Source organism: Paramormyrops kingsleyae, chromosome 17 (assembly GCF_048594095.1).
Source record: "Paramormyrops kingsleyae isolate MSU_618 chromosome 17, PKINGS_0.4, whole genome shotgun sequence".
Classification (NCBI taxonomy): domain Eukaryota; kingdom Metazoa; phylum Chordata; class Actinopteri; order Osteoglossiformes; family Mormyridae; genus Paramormyrops; species Paramormyrops kingsleyae.
In genome coordinates, this window is record NC_132813.1 from 16903521 (window position 1) to 16919844 (window position 16324).

The 16324-nt window shown below is 50.1% G+C and overlaps 1 protein-coding gene across 7 annotated transcripts in view; it reads right to left on the minus strand.

Moving 5' to 3' along the window:
• fat3a (FAT atypical cadherin 3a) overlaps positions 1-15160 on the minus strand; it is a 130573-nt gene extending 115413 nt beyond the window's left edge. For all 7 annotated transcript variants that reach the window (XM_072701580.1, XM_072701578.1, XM_072701575.1 and 4 more), the window contains exon 1: positions 15033-15160. The gene's annotated coding sequence lies outside the window, so the exon portion shown is untranslated. The remainder of the gene's footprint in view (positions 1-15032) is intronic.
• Between the last annotated feature and the right edge of the window lie 1164 nt (positions 15161-16324).

A 16324-nucleotide genomic window follows, 5' to 3' on the forward strand; every position in this document is an offset into this window, starting at 1 on the left:
CGTGCATGTTCATTTAACAGCGGGGGTGGTTTTATTATTATTTTTCATTTAAAGACGGAGGGGATGTATTAAAAACCAGGAAGCATACTGGGTTATTTGGATGGACTTGTGCTTTTCCACTGAGCTATATTCCCTCCAAACAATTCCCCGCACTTCCAGCGGGGCAGAAACATTTCTAAGGCAATTAAAAAAAAAACAATTTCACAGAAATACTCCTCCTATATATAATGTCTATAAACAAAAACAGGAAAGCTGGGAAAGGGGGGGGGGCAGCATCGCCGTGGTGACTGGCGCGAGGTAACCGGCTCTATAAGCCATATAAATGGCCATTTATGGGGGCCGTAAAATGGAGCTTCTCATTTACTGTAAGCATTTCAGTCTGAAGTCAATCAGCCTATGACCAAAGGCAAAGGAGCCTGGCTCTGTCTTTTCAGCTGATCAATAAATATCCAGATAACCCCCACACACACACACACACCACCCCACGGGAGCCCCGCCCACCCACTCTGGGATAAGACAAGACCCCGAATCCGAGGCGCTCGGGCAAAAGGACAAGGGCGAGGACAAGGACACACCAGAGTTTTCATTACCACTCATTAAAAATAGATCTGTGGCATCCTGGGATACCACTATTCTCAGCCAATGGGGTGGTGAGGGGGTGGGGCTCCTGAAGGCTTAATTAGCTGAGGGCTGTAAAACGTACATTATCTTTATCAGATAATCTCAGCCAATTTGCTGTAGCTCATATCTCTAATTATAGGGTCTCACTGGCTCTTTTCTGCGGCACTACACATGTGCATGTGCAGTCTCCTGTATATAATCACACGTCTGCCTGGCTGTTTTACGTGGATCAGTACACACGGAGGAGCCCCTCCCTCTTCCTCTTTTTGCAGGTCACCCTCAAAGTGCCACAAGAGGACGACTGATCGTCATGGTGATGCCTGTGAGTGATTCCTCCACGTTCAGGCGTCTCACTAACAAGATACCAGAGTAACAGCCTCTGTGTCCTTTAACCCGGGAGGGTCAGCTGCATGGGGGGCGGAGAGAGACACAGCGAGACAGTGGGAGGGGCTAACCGCTGTCTGCACACACCTGACCTCATCAAATCACCTTCCTGTCACTTCACCCCTCCCCCCCCAGCCAACCCACACCGGAAAAGCAGGCCGCGGACTAGGAAAAGCAGGCCGCGGACTCGGAAAAGCAGGCCGCGGACTCGGAAAAGCAGGCCGCGGACTCGGTAAAGCAGGCCGCGGACTCAGAAAAGCAGGCCGCGGACTCGGTAAAGCAGGCCGCGGACTCGGAAAAGCAGGCCGCGGACTCGGAAAAGCAGGCCGCGGACTCGGTAAAGCAGAAGCCGCTGTCCGTCATCAGTAGGAGGCCCGCAGTCTTTCAGTGCCACACGTGCTGAAACACAGCGACAGACGCTAGTGACAAACTCACTTCCTGCTCATTCTGCTTATTATTCTTATGGAGCCAGAATAAACACGACGCAATAAAATGAACACATCCATCTGGCACTTTTATCATCATCACTTCCTTCCGAAAAGAACATGACCCACAGACTGGAGCAAATAGAAGAACCTAAAGGGTTAAGGGGGAGGGGGGGGGGAGTCATGGCCCCACAGCTGTTTGTGAAGTTAGTCCACACTGGGGTGCCCCCAGGCTCAGACGAGGACCTTCTGGAAGTCCCATTCAGAAACACTCATAAAACGCAGCGTCCCCACTGCGCGCAGAGGCCTTTCTGCGTGAAAAGAAAATGTTTTCCTAAGTAAATCTGCCGTAAGAAGCAGAGGAACCCGTTCCCGTGGCTCTGCCGATTAACCGGGGTCTCGCAGTTTGAGGTTAGCATTAATTCCAGATAAAATACGATACGGGATTGTTCACCCAACACTCCTCTCAGATTATTTCACAACCAAGAAGAAAAAGGCTTCTGAGGGCATTTTTTTTAGACAATCGTTTGGCAAAAAATGCACTGCTTTGCATTTAAGAGGCTGGGAAACTTAAAAAGAAGAGTGAGCGAACGAGACGAGCACAGCTCCAGCGTTTAGCGCTGTGGGCGTCGGGCGGCCGGGAGCGGCGTCAGGCGCTCTGACAGGTAACGCTAAAGAATTCAAATGCGTCGGCTTCCCAGACGTGCGCCTGGCGCGTTCCCGCCGCTTATCGGCGGATAATTACGAGGACACACCTGGATGGAAATTTTACTGCACAATAAAACAGCGTCTTCCCATCCAAGAGCCTGAAGCGTGACGAAGCTGAACGGCTAAGGCCTCATCTTGCAGATGGCTCTTAAAAGCACGGTGAGATAAAACCGATAAAAAGGGGCAGAGATACGACCAGCGGGGACACTGTCCAGAGGCCCGAAACATGGGTCAACACATCGGCACAGGCTGATGTCTGCTAAAAATCAAGGTGTCACTCCCATCCTATGTGTCAGCCTAAGCCAATATTTAGACCTTAGTCAATATTCAAAGTTAACAGCAGCAGAGTTAAAGACATACGTACAAAAATGATGGAGACGATCTCATTGGACAATCAGTCATTTCCCGTAGTGGAGGATGAGGGATTTTCATCGGCTCATTGGCCACTTAGAGCCTCGCTACAGTCTCCCAAGTTAGTGCGGCTCTGCTGACGCCTCAATGCCTGCTTTACACGACGTGGCTGCTGCACACGTTCATGGGGCATTAAGAATGAATGACAGCAGCTTCACTGCAGATTTCCTGACCTCAGAGGTTAGCCGGTTATTGGTAATATTAGACAAAAATATATCGGTTGTTTGTATCAGCCAAAATTTCCACATCGGTTCACCACCTTGCCCCCATATTGACTTTAAGGTCATGTTTTGAAAACACAGATACTAGGCTCACCAATGGTACCCCCCCCCCCCCCCCCCCAATACCATTTGTCACCCCGATCTGCATGACAACCGTGTCACCAAATGCCCTTTCTATTGCCATCACTAGGGTGCAGGGCAACACTGCCTTCGGGTGACATTCAGTAATGAGCTCTCTAAATACCAAACCCGTTTCAGGCCATTAATACAGCCATTCTCACACCCAGACCTACACCCTTCCTCCACATCCCCTCCTCCACATCCCCTCCCTCCGTCACAGACACACGGCCTCTTTTCGCATGGCGCCTTTGAGCAGGCAAGGAGCCGCAGGGATGGAATGGGAGACGCGGTGGGGGGGGGCAGCAATATCCGCGCCCATGTCACACCGGTCACATAAGACGCCGAGAAGCAATTCTGAAAACCTTTAGGAGACGGGAGTGGATCTTGTGGAGGATGAGCAACGCCTGGAACATAAGAGTCTGGACCAGCGCATTGTTGGTTCAAATCCCAAACTTCATTATTACATTTAATATAATACATCTAGAGTGAAAAGTTCCAGGGCTAATTTGGCTGTAAAAAAGAGGTGCAGATCTAACGATGGAGGGTTTAATAATCGGCAGGTGGAGGTAAGGCTCACACTGGCAGAAACAACACTCCTGGGCACGGAGTAACACGGCAGCTCTGCGGGAACAGGAAATGAGATCATCAGGCAGACCGCCCACACCAAGTGTCCCAAAACCACACCATGGAGATGCTCCAGCACCCTCCAGAGGAAACAGGAGTCTGCGGCGGAACCTGGAACCATGAACCCGCCGCTTTCCAGCTAGGCTTCAAGAACACAGCTGGGGGCGCTCTTCTCCCATTGGTTACTCTTTAGGTTCCCATCCGTTAACCTGGGCAGTCACAGCGTGTAATTGCTGCTTAATAATCCCATATGCAGTGACTTTCCGTGCTGTTTCTGAAATGCAGGAGGGAAGATCAGACGATACCCGGCTCGTCACCGCCGGCCCCGGCAAACCCGTATGGGTCACATTTTAGCATTAAGTCCTGTACACGTGAGAGGAGGGCAGCTAACCACAGAGGCAGGCCACAGTTATGTGGGAGCGACTTTAAATCAACAGAATAACCAATAATAATTCGGCGGTGGTTCTTTTTTCTCCATATAAAGAGGCCAGCCTTGACTCCCTTTCAAACATGTCTCCTGGGCTGGTCTGCCATGGGGGCAGGAGTGGGACCTGGATGGCACACATCTGCCTGCACCAACTGCGACAACAATACCAAGACTCCGCCGGCCCCAACATCCCGAAGTGAGGTGGAGGGGTGGGGGTAGGGGGATTCAAACAACCTCTCTGCCGGAATGGAGCCGGCGTCAACAGAGAGGGGGCATGAGGAGCTCAAACTTCTCAAGAGCCGGATTAGACAGTCGGGACAAAATGATCCCAAGATTTAACGCTCCAGGAAAAGAAAATAAATCTATAAAGTCCTTCATACTTCTGCACGAGTAAAAACAAAGGGGCACGATGACTTCAGCAGCTGTATTTTGGAACGACAGATGACACCCCCAGAGCCGCACTGACATAATCCCAGCTCTGTTACCCCAAATGACGGAAATGGGGTGGGGGGCAGGGGTGACTGACAGGGGCCAGGTGTGACAGAGGAGAATGGGGAGAGGGGTGTGGAAACAACAGGGAGAGAGAGAGAGAGAGAGAGAGAGAGAGAGCTTAGTAAAAATGTAAAAAGAGTCATGTCTTTGCCGACAGGTGATCTCTGCATGAGGGCAGATGAACTTGAGGCAATGAAATCGAAACTGAAATATGATGATGGCTGCCTGTCGTGTCAGGGCCGCAGGGCTTGGCTGTCCAATGGCCGTGGCTGTCCGGTGACTGTCCGAACGGAACCATGTTCTGTAATTTCATGCAAAGATTGGTACCAGGGACAACTGGGCTGCCTTTGGTCCCAGGGGCAGAAGCGGGGCCATCTGTGTGTGGCCACCCCCCACCCCATAATACTGCTGGCGAAGATCAAAGTTCAGAATGTGGACCCACATGGCTGATCGTCTTTAACGTGGCGCGGCAGTGATCTAAAGCTGCCGTCCAATCAAAAGGTTAAAGGGAATTTTGGCAACAATTTTATAGATTTTTCTTCCTTTAAAGGGTTGGCATTAAAAATAAAAGTGCATGAAAAACCAGAGCATTGATATTTCTTATCAAGCTCAGGAGTTACAGCACATTCCAGCATGGTGGGACTTGTAACAGTCAGATGCTTTGATCTAGATGAAGCTCCGCCCACACTTGCAGTGGCTTGTCCCATTGGCTCAGCGGCCCATTCTGAACATCAGAAGCCACTGAGAGCATGCGGCTGATTGGCTCTGCTGCGTTCCAATTCAATCAACGAGAAACTGCCGTGACACTGCAACAGTGAACAGCTCACGACCGTATGGGCTCAAACTCAAATCCTTTATGAATAATAGACGGGCTTCTGACTGACGTATCCCAGCTCCGTGGCTCCGTTCACAAATACATTTAAGCGCATCTCAAAACTTTCAGTCAGAGAGTAATAGCTCTTTAAGTTGTCCTCCAACACTGAGAAGAATCTTATTTAATGTACGCCTGATGTGAACATCACTCTCCTCCACACTACGGGGGACGAACAAGAACCCGAATCTTCCTGCATGGACAGAGCCACATGTGAAGATGAAGATTGCTGGTATATTACATGTATATGGGTTTAGAGGGTTGGAACACTATGTCTATGGTCAGAATGTAGGCAGTTCATACCCCGGAGTCGGTGGAGTGATTCATCACTGAGCTGCTGAGAAAGGCCCTTAACCCCCAATTGTTCCAGGGACTGACTGACCCAGTCGCTTTGGATTGGAAAAAAAAATCAGCTAAAATTAAAAAAAAAATGCCACCTGGAACTGAGTATTGGGGCAGCCCCGAGGTTATGGGGGGGGAGCTAATGGATAAGTATCCTGACAAACAGTGGGAGCGGAACCCAGCTTAATGTAAGGCTGAGCAGATCCAGCCCCACGACCCTCATCCCGGGGTCACCCTTTTAAGGATGATGTGACTGAGATTAACATTATTGGACATTTTAGTCACAAATGAAACACAGAGCTTAACCCCATCTTTTCCTCACACACAGTGAGCGCTGTCTGCACAGTGTCACAGTGATCTCTTACTCTACTTTCCTTTAAACAGCCAGAGAACTGGTCTCAGATTATGAACCCTCTGCCTATCTGGACCACAGCGACCAGCAGGGCTGGACCCCAACACCACAAGTTCTATAAGCACCCGGTCTGGACGTGTGCGGGTTCAGGAGTGGCCAGCGAGCATGGAGCCGGTCGTGCAATCGGCATCCCCAAAGCTCCATCCATACAGCCTCCTTGGGGGCTCCACTGCCCTTCGAACCCCCCCCCACTAAACAGCAGTCACATAATGTCCTGATGCATTAACTGGCCGGGATGCTGATCGTCTGTGCACTGTACCCCCCAGTGACTAAAGTGCAAACCTCATTAGGAGTGATGTCTGTCTGAATTCCCCACATAAGCATCTGGAATGTTTTTCAACTTTTAAAACTCGATTCCCCCCTGTGTCTGGTCTAAAAGTGCCGAAAATGTCTGAGATGATGCAGCGAGACCTCTGATGCAGTTTGATCGCAGTACCACCCCCCCTACTCCAGGGGGTGATCTCTACTTAATCCCCCACACCCTATCTCAAGGAGACACTGGAAACAAACTGGGTCCTCCCTGCTCGCCGTACTGTGAACACAACCATACAGCATCATATCTGTCTGTCAACCTTATGACACTTTAAAAAAACAAAAAACATTAAAGCAGAAGGCAAATTGGCCTCTCTGCTGTAAAACCAGCCAATCAGGGGGCCAGTTTTTTTTTTTTTGTTGGGAGTGTTGTTTGGTTGCCACGGCACCAGGTCTACACCTCGGGGGATGGGAGCTTGGGCGTACGTGACACAAATACAGAGGTCATTCCGCGCCAAGCCTCCCTGACGGACGAAACGTCACCCAGTGGGGAAGGGGACTAAAATGCAGGTGATTTAAGGCAGAGCAGATTTAAGGCACCGTCACTAAAGTCCCTGACCCAGAGATGTCGGGCCGTCCCATATACCAGTACCTGGGAACCCAACTAAACAGCCCAGCTCCACTGGAGAGTGCAGCCTGTCATTCCCACAACTTATCGCTTCTTTTTTCAAGGGGAGGGAGAGAGGTGTTATGTACTTGTGGGATGCCAGGCGGATGCATCATCACAGGTAACAGTGTGTGTGTTGGGGGGGGGGGGGGGGATGTTAATGAAGGTTTACAGAAAGATGGAAGCCTGCAGCTCTTCCTGGCAACAGCGTAAACGAGCTCAGAAAGCACTGCGACGATCTGCAGATTTCACACAGAGCGCCTTTAAGGACCGAGCGCCGGTGCCTCTTCCATGGGCAACCAAGCGGACCTCTTGTTTTTTTTTAACAGTTTTCAACCATCACAAGGCCAGAGATACACGGTGGCCACCTGCTTCTCTCCTCCTCACATCTTCTCATCTTCTCCTCCTCCTCACATTCTCTCCTCTCCGCGTTTCTGCTTCCCTGTGACGCCACGCAGACGCTGCACATTGCACCCCATCTGGGAATGCAGCTCTTCAAGCAGCTAAGGAAGCAGCACGGACCGGCAGAGTCCCGGTCAGCAGAACCGGACCACACAGGCTACTCCCCAGGGCTAACTTGCGTGCTAGCTGAATAATGCTACCTGATCCAGTAAGCCTGTGCCGTCCTCCATCAGGCGGGGTCACCCCTGCCCCCCCAAGCATTATCAATGATCTGACGGAAGATGGGCAGAATGTAATTTCTTTCAATGACAGACAGGACGACGGTCCAAGGGGACGCCTTCACCCCCGATCCCACGGTGGAATCCGGTGGCAGAATCTGGTAGAGGCCTCAGCACGCTAACGCCAATCCCCGTTAGCATCTCCGGCACGGAAGCATCTTCAGCCAGGTTCTGCCTGTTCAGAAACTAACTGTAATGTTTAACAGACATGCCTCTGCACACATCAATGCGAAAAATCGTGTTGCTTGATTTATGGTTTCTCTGTGGGGGGTGTACGATTGCCCCCACCTCAGATTCCATCTGGGATTGTGACTCCTAGGTTAAACACTAGGCCCGATTAATGCAGAGCCCGGTGGGGCAGCTGGACCGTCCCGCTTCATCCAGTGCGGATCCAAAGGCCCGACATGCTCGCTTTCCTGAGAAACACGCCAAAAGAGATCGAATAACTGGGGGGGGGGGCTGTCCAGGGTCGAGCAGGGTAATGAGCATGGGGGGGCGGTGGGGGGTGACACAGTGCCCTGTGCTCAGACTCACCTCTCTCTGCTGGGGAGTCATTAAACCTGTGTGACCCCCCCCCAACTCATTCAGGTTGGTACACAACTATGTGGTGCCACCCCCACCCTGCACACTCTGGTGTCATGGCAACCGTGCAGATCAACCGTAACCGAGTGTCGCAGCGGCGGTCAATACAGTACCGTAATACCCGCGGACAGCATTAATATTCACACAGAGAGTGAGAGCCAGAGCCGCCGCCGACGAGATATCGGGTTTCAAACGAGAGGTAATTACTCACATTAACACCCTGCTTGGGAAAATAACACCAGCCCTAAAGAGGATGCCGTGAACTCCGCCGTGATCCCCTGAGCATCTCTGTCACACTCCCACACCTCCTCCCCAGTGCACCAACGACACATGTTACAGGTGACTGGAGGCAGACAGACAGAAAGACAAGCAATCAGAGAGACAGACAGTCAGACAGACAAACAGTCAGACAAACAGGAAGACAAACAGGAAGACAGATAGATAGACAAGCAATCAGAGAGACAGACAGACAGACAGGCAGACAAACAGCTCATCTCTGATCAACACACAGCCTCCAAACTTCATTATTCGACACTCTTCACGTAACTAACCACCTAACAGGCAGTGATGAGCCTGTAGATCCAGCGCCCCCCCGCTCAATCTGACCCACCCTCTCCCCCTCCCCCCCCCCCCCCCCATATATCTATTTACGTTCCTTTTGCATCTGTCTGCCCGTGGCCAAGCTACATGCAGACGGCAAAATGTTCTCCAAGTGTTTACTGAGCGCTTTGGCAGGAACATAAAGAGAACGCAAAGAGCCGTTAATGAGTTACAGGGACGATTCTCCAAGCTTCTGTGTTTATGGCCCCCGTCCTCACGTTCTGTGGCCAGTTTCCGGTGAGACTAAAATCCGCCTGAACCGCTCAGTCTAACAGGCCGCTGCTCGAGCCCCTCGGCTCCGGCCCGCCGAGCTGCCTTGGTCAGCGTGGCCTGCAAATGTTGACTCAGCCTGGTACTTATCATCTAGGAATGTTTAGGCAGTGCTATGCCAACCAGAGCTTAGACACACTGCAGTCAGTGTGCCCGTGTGGGGGGGTGCAGGGGGAGGCTGGACACGGGCAAAAGGGTCTCTCTCTTTCTCTCTCTCACTCCCTCCCCTTCTCTCTCTCTCTCCTTCCCATGTCCAGTGCGCCCCCAAGTCCTCAGCACCCACTTCAGGCCAGCGGGGGCAGGTTAACATCCCTCCCACTCCAAGCTCAGAAATTCCCTCTGTGACACCCCCTCCCCATCCCCCCTCCAATGACAGCGGGACCCCAATCACCGATCTCTGCCCTGGCTATGGGGCTGGAACGAGGGGTGGCAGGGGTGAGAGGGGGCGTCCTGATCCGTGGGGGGGGGGGGAGCGTAACCTGACTCACAGTCAGGAAAATCGGCCTCTGATTTGTTCCTGCTAATAAACGGGATGATGTACGAGCACGGCCGTCCCCAGAGTGCGACCTACCCAGAGGACACTGGGGCCCATCGCACTCACCGGCCTGATTCATGGTGCCGATTGTTGGCTTTTTTCTTCTCTCCCCCCCTCCCCCCACTTTCATTCTCAGCCATAATGGATGCGATTGTGGAAACCCCTCCCGTCTCATCTATCAAAAGCTGTCCGGTCTCCACGCGTCGTTACCAAGCAAAACAAAGGACCCTTAACCGCTTACGTCCTCGTTACACGCAGGTTCGGACAAACGAGTAACGTGTGGGTGAGTAACGGGGTGCGGCAGGTGGGGGGAGCGGCCCCTCACATTCCCAATGTGACGGGGGCCAGTGGACAGCATTATGTCCATCTCTGCTCTGAGTGGGTCGCCGGAGCTCTGCGTGACTGTTACTAGCAGGTATAGCATTAAAAAGCAAGCTGGCAGGCCATACATCTCAAAAAGGAAAGAAAAATGCTTTATTTTATTCCAAAAGCTTTTTCTTCTGCATGCCAGTGAGATTATAGCCCTCTGGGGAGGAGACGACTTGATTGAACTTGCAGCCGACCTGCTCATGATCCAGCACCAAACCAGAACCAGCTCCTGCTGAGACAGACACAGGAAACCCAGGTGCCACAGAAACACCCCAGACAGTCTGTCTGTTCAGCTTCAGCAGCTCCTATTGGCTGATCTGCCTGCTGTCCGAACCTACAGGATCCACCAGGGCGCCCCCTGCAGGTTAGAATAAGATGTAACCCTAATGTGGCCCTAGGGCAGGGCTCTTCAAATCTGGCCCTCGATTTCAAATCCAGGCCTTGTTTTCAGTTCTCCCAGGTAGTTAGTTTAATTATTACTGATTTTGATTGGCCAGAGGCTTCACACCTGGCTCACAGGTGAAGGAAGGCTGGAAATCAGCAGGGCTCGGACCTCGAGGACCGTGGTTTGAATAGCCCTGACCTAGGGCCTGGACTAGGGAGCAAAGCAGGACTGACTGAGGAACCACGAAAGATGCCTTCAGGAATGTTTGCACAAAGCTGCACCAGCTACACTCTTATCCACCAGTAGCACACCTGTTTCATTAATTACTAACTACTTACCTGGAGATAATAGGCTGGATGGGGAACAGATCACTCCTTCTGGTCTTTATAGCCAAATCACATCGTGCTCGCAACCTATTCAAATCCAGCGCTAACGAGCTATTGACTCAATGTCAGATTTTAAACAGACTATTTTGCTGACCCCCAGACACAAGGTCCCTTAGTGCTGAATAGCAACATCTCTCCCTCCCCCCCCACCACAAAAAAAATAAAAAATAATCCCTGGTTCTCCAGCCAAGGGCCGGAGCTCCGCCATCGACTGGCTGTGAAAAGATTCAGTCCACTTTAGTGATAAGCGAGAGGGCAAGAGTCAGTCCAGCTTTACAAAACGGTGCATCATCGTACTGCCAAGCGAGGGGTGGGCTGGCGTAGGGGGGTGTTACCTCTATGGGCTCAGGACAATCTAAGACACTGTGCGTTTAAAGATGGGCTGCTCCCTGCTGTACCACCTAATGGCCGATTTCATATCGGAACTCGTGAAATCAGTTACAGCAGTACATTCACGTGTGGTGAGTTTTAATTCCCAGTCAACGAGGACATCACGACTCACAATCTGTAACAGAAAAATCACTCTGAAAAATCATAAACCGTCAAATTTTGATTATTAGGTATGTAGAAGCTGGGACAATTTGAAAGACCCAGAGGAAAGCACAATGTACTCTTTTTACACGCACGGTGTATTTAACTTATCACAGCACGCGGAGGACAATGACAAATTGTTGCTCTGTCAAATGCAAAAATAAAAGATCAGTGTGGAGCAGGATAAAGAGCGAGAGACAATGAGGGAGAAGCCAGCCAATAGCCAATCAGAAGCTTATCAAACTTACTGGCCGCCCATGTATGGCCGTCATGGCGAGATTGTGAGGGGGGGACAGAAGGACCTGGACCAATCAGGCAACAGAGAAGCCTGTGACCCTGTGACCCTGTGACCCGGAGGTACAAGTGCTTACCAAGGTAACTCATTTCTGCTGGCTCAGGAGATTCTCACCCTCCGTGTTACACAAGAGGAGCATGCTGGGACAGGCTGTCAGAGGTCACACACACAGACAGCTCTGTTTCTGAAACCTTATCCACAGCCTGTTCCATCCACTTTTATGTAAATATCAGTTCCGACCCAAATGTCCTGCAAGTAACTAAATCTTTGAAAATTTAGATATTTATTTATTTGACGGGTATTTTTATCTAGAGTGATATATATTTGAGGAGGCAGGGTCAAACCCGGAGCACTTGGGATTAAAGGCCTTGCTCGAGAGCCCAGCAGTGATAGGATTACTCTGCCAACCATGGGATGTGAACCAGCAACCTTCCAATCACTGGCACAGAATCCTAATCCAAAGAGCCACACACCGCGCCAAGGTTGTGTGTATGGCACTTAGCCTAAGTGGGAACGATTCTAGGGCTTTCTGCTACAAAGTCACAGCTAATCAGACATATGTCCTTTACAATATCAACTTACGACACCGCTAATGCTCTACATGGCGTCCTATACTGCACCCGCCCACCCCCCCAGCAGCAAACAATCCGCATCTGACCCCAACGCCCCACCACACCAGCCCTGGGGAATCCAACGCTGTTCACGAAGGTCACCAAATTAAACCACTTTAACTAAACTGCCTCATACCTGCACAGACAATTAGCGACACCTCCCTCATAAATAAACCAAATACGAGGATAAGCGTCGAGAAAGATCACTTAAAACTGTGCCATTTAATTACATCTGCTGACGTAAAGTCATTACTCTGGAATAATTGTGCCCCCATTAATACAGGATAGGAGTCATTACTTAAGCGGACCCGTCCTCTGAGATTTTAAGGTACAGTGCCTCTATGTCTAATCGTCAATTAGCTCGACGGAGAAAAAAACTCGCCGTCGCTGTAAATCCCACTAACAGGGATCTGGGCGCACGCGAGCTTTCCGATCAATACACATATGCAAATGCACATAGCTGAATCTAAAAAACGTATACAACCTCAATACTGCCGCACACTGACATCAAGCAGAGCATCGGGTGGCTCTGCAAATCCATAAACCTAACAACCTGTTAATAAGAAAATCAAACGTGCAGCCTCAGCTGAAGCCGCGCGTCCCGTGGGACGTGCAGGGGTGCATCTCTCGGAGATGCACCCCGTCCGGGTTTGCCGATATCCCCCGAGTCTGCCGCTCGCTGCAGGATAGCGGGGATGCTTTGCGGAACCACGTTCCGTTTATGCATTGTGAGATCAGGTGAATATTTTCCAAGGGTGTGTGTGTGTGTGTGTGTGTGTGTGGGGGGGGGGGGTAACTTAAGTGTGATAAAAACGCACCTTAGCAGCCATGCCTGGACTGTGATTAGTTTTGTACAACCCCGTGGAGTCTCAGACGGACACACGGACGCGCGCACACACACACACATCAATACGCAGCAGGCTGGTTCCCTGCCAGTACCACTCCACCACCCCCACCCCCAACCCGCCTACACTCCCCCAGGCCCTCTGGAAGGGCCCCCTGTCTGAGCTGCATCACGGACGCCCTCCCCCTGGCCCCCTAGAGACAGAGACGCGCTGTTACACAGTGATGGCATCGGGCCACATTCCGGCAATGTGTGAGGCTGCTGGACACACACACACATACACACACACACACACACACACACACACACAGGCAGGCAGGCAAGGAGAGCATGCCAAACAGATAATGCGATGACATCTGGCACAGGCGGCCTGACAGCGTACGGGTGACCGGGGAGAGGTGGGCAATCTGTCAGCGAGGGGGGGTCTGGGAACCCGTGTCTGGTAATCAATAGGAGGGTCCGCAACAGCAGCGGGGGGGCAGGGGGACACAGCGTGTGAATAGAGCGATACACAGGAAACAGGTGGAGGGGGTGCGGGTTTACTCAAATATCAGCGACATAACGATGCTCAGCGGAGCTGTTTGGCAAGCGGACTTTACGAAGGGATCGAGTGGGGATAAAAGTCATTAATACCGCGACGACCGCAAACAATGTCTGCATTTATAACTCTATATTTATATTTATATATCTGAATGTGCATATTATATAACACAGTATTAATATAACAATATGCTAAAGTAATGAAACGCTCACAATAAACGCCTGGCATTAGGTCGCCTATTCATTCCTGGAGCCATAGAAAATGCTAAAACCATTTGAAAAGCGGATCGTTTGAACAAGCCCGTAACAAAAACCTTACACATAACTGGCGCATTTCATTATTTCCTGCAAGTTTCAGGTAATCCGGTTTGCTTCGTGCTTTTGGAGTTTATAGATGTTGCGCGCAGAATTGCGTTTTATGTCATATGGAAAACCCTTTTTTTTCCCCCTCGCGAAATAAATGCATTTACAATGTGCTGCAGATAGGCACCAAATCCGGGGGCCAGCCGAGGTGCCCCGGTGCGGGGCAGGAGCGCCGGTCTCAGACACGAGAGCCGGCAAGCAGTCCGAGCGCCATTCCGTACCCAGCGCTGCTTTCAGGACCGGGAACCATAATGACATAATAATAATAATAATAATAATAATAATAATAATAATAATAATAATAATTAATAGGCGTCAATCTCGAAATATTAGGCGTACCTGGAAAGTATTTGACAATGTTCTGAATCCTTAAAACTGTTGAATAATTAACTTCCTAACAGAAAATATCAGTATATGGGCATGAGATAAAGTTGACAGTCCGCCGCATTTCTGCGTCTTCCATCCGGCGCCTCGGCTAGGCGAATTAGTGTCCGTGGCGAAGTTGCGGTGAGACCACCGCAGGAATTCGAGTCGGCGACCCGGAGCTTCCAGATTCCCCCGTAATGCAAAGTTAAACCCTTTAATGATCCGGTGATTCCGCAACACTCGGGAGAGGAGATGCACAGCCCGCTTGCATGGGATACCCATGATCGCAATGAATGCCCTGCGCAAACTATACCGACACCTCCATTCAAAGGGGAAAAGGCTGAGAAAATACACTGTATTATTTCCCCAAAACTATAATGCACAGAAACTGGACTGGTCACTGGTAACCTTCTCTATCTGCTGAGTTAAATCGTTATAAACGGTGCCGGAGTTCCGCAGAGCAACGGCGGAATAGTTAATCAGCAGGTCCCCGACGCTGCACACAGCCGGGAGAGACCCCTATACAGCATTAAAACTAAATTCAAATAAGAGGCGCCAGCGTGCAGACCTCTCTGCACGCAGCGCCGTGATTTTAAAGCAGTTTTTCAGGTACTCCGCATGTCCCGCTAGCGGCGGACCCCCGGAGGGATGCGTGCGTTTCCCCCAGTGTGTGTGTGTATGTACACAGAGGATCCTACCGTCCGCAGTCTCACAGGTCCGGTGAAAAGCTCCTAGATTGCGGGCTCGGTTCGCTTCTGAGCGAGGATGCGTCCAGCGCCAGCTAGCTGGGCTCACACGTCCGCTCGGCTCAGCAGCGTCGCTTACGTTGCGCGATTCGCCGCTGAAAATGCTAGCCGGTGGCGCGGTGGCGGGGACGCGCACAGCGCAGCCTAGCGGAGCGCAGACGCACGGCAAAGCGCGCTCCGGGCTGCGGGGGCTCTCTGTACGCATGCAAACCATGTCTGTTTCGCCCCCATCCACAAAAAAGCGTGCTGCGTTAAATATGCACGCCGTGGGAAGTTAAACGCAAGCATGTTTAAATAAAGCGATGCAGAGCTCATGTGGTTGCAGAACGGAGTACATTGAGTATAGCATTTCAAAGTAAAACGTTTTGAACAACCTCTGCGAAGAGTTTCTAATTAAAGTTCATAATGAATGCAAATGCATTATTGAATGCGGTTGATTAACAGCCTTAAAAATGTCAGAATTGACTGAAAAACTAAAAACCATCGGCAACAGTTAATCACCTTCATCAACAGTAACGAATTGATTAAGTGTATTGCAATTTATTAGTTCGTGGCAAAGTGTATTACATCGTGGCAACAATTCTCAACATTCCTTAAATGTCGAGATATATATTTACACATTTGATCACATCTACATTTGCACAATTGCACTAAATAAAAATATGTATTTGCGGCGCATGGATCTGCATATGTGTGAGGTGGCGAGCCCAAATTTTGGGGAATTTATGGGTTTAAAGGAATTGCTGAGTTTGCCATGCTGAGAAATTTGCAAGTTATGAATATATTCAGCATGCAGTAAAATATGAATATGTAAATTGTTACGTATTGTGCCCTTTCCATGTTGCCGCTGTTTAAATAGCCATCAGCGAATGGTCGTTGTAAATTTCAAAGGCTATTATACTGCTATACTGTCTACTATGATTTTAGGAAATTAAAAAAATTAAAAGCACAAAGAAAGTCTTGTTAGTACATTAACACCAAACGACGTTTTCATAAATATCGAAAATGAAGAAATTCGCCTTTTTCATAATCTTACTGTGAGCATATTTCTGACAAACCTTCACTGATATCTTTCCGTACTTAGCGTTCGCCTGTTTACTGCCTTATACCTTATTCTGCTTTATGGCTCCTGTTAAACGTTATTAGAATAATGCTGTTGTTATAAATGCAGCATTGACGATTGCTTTTGTCGGATTTCAGATTTCTGGTTATATTTCGTGGAAAGCAGATCGTAGAGAAATGGG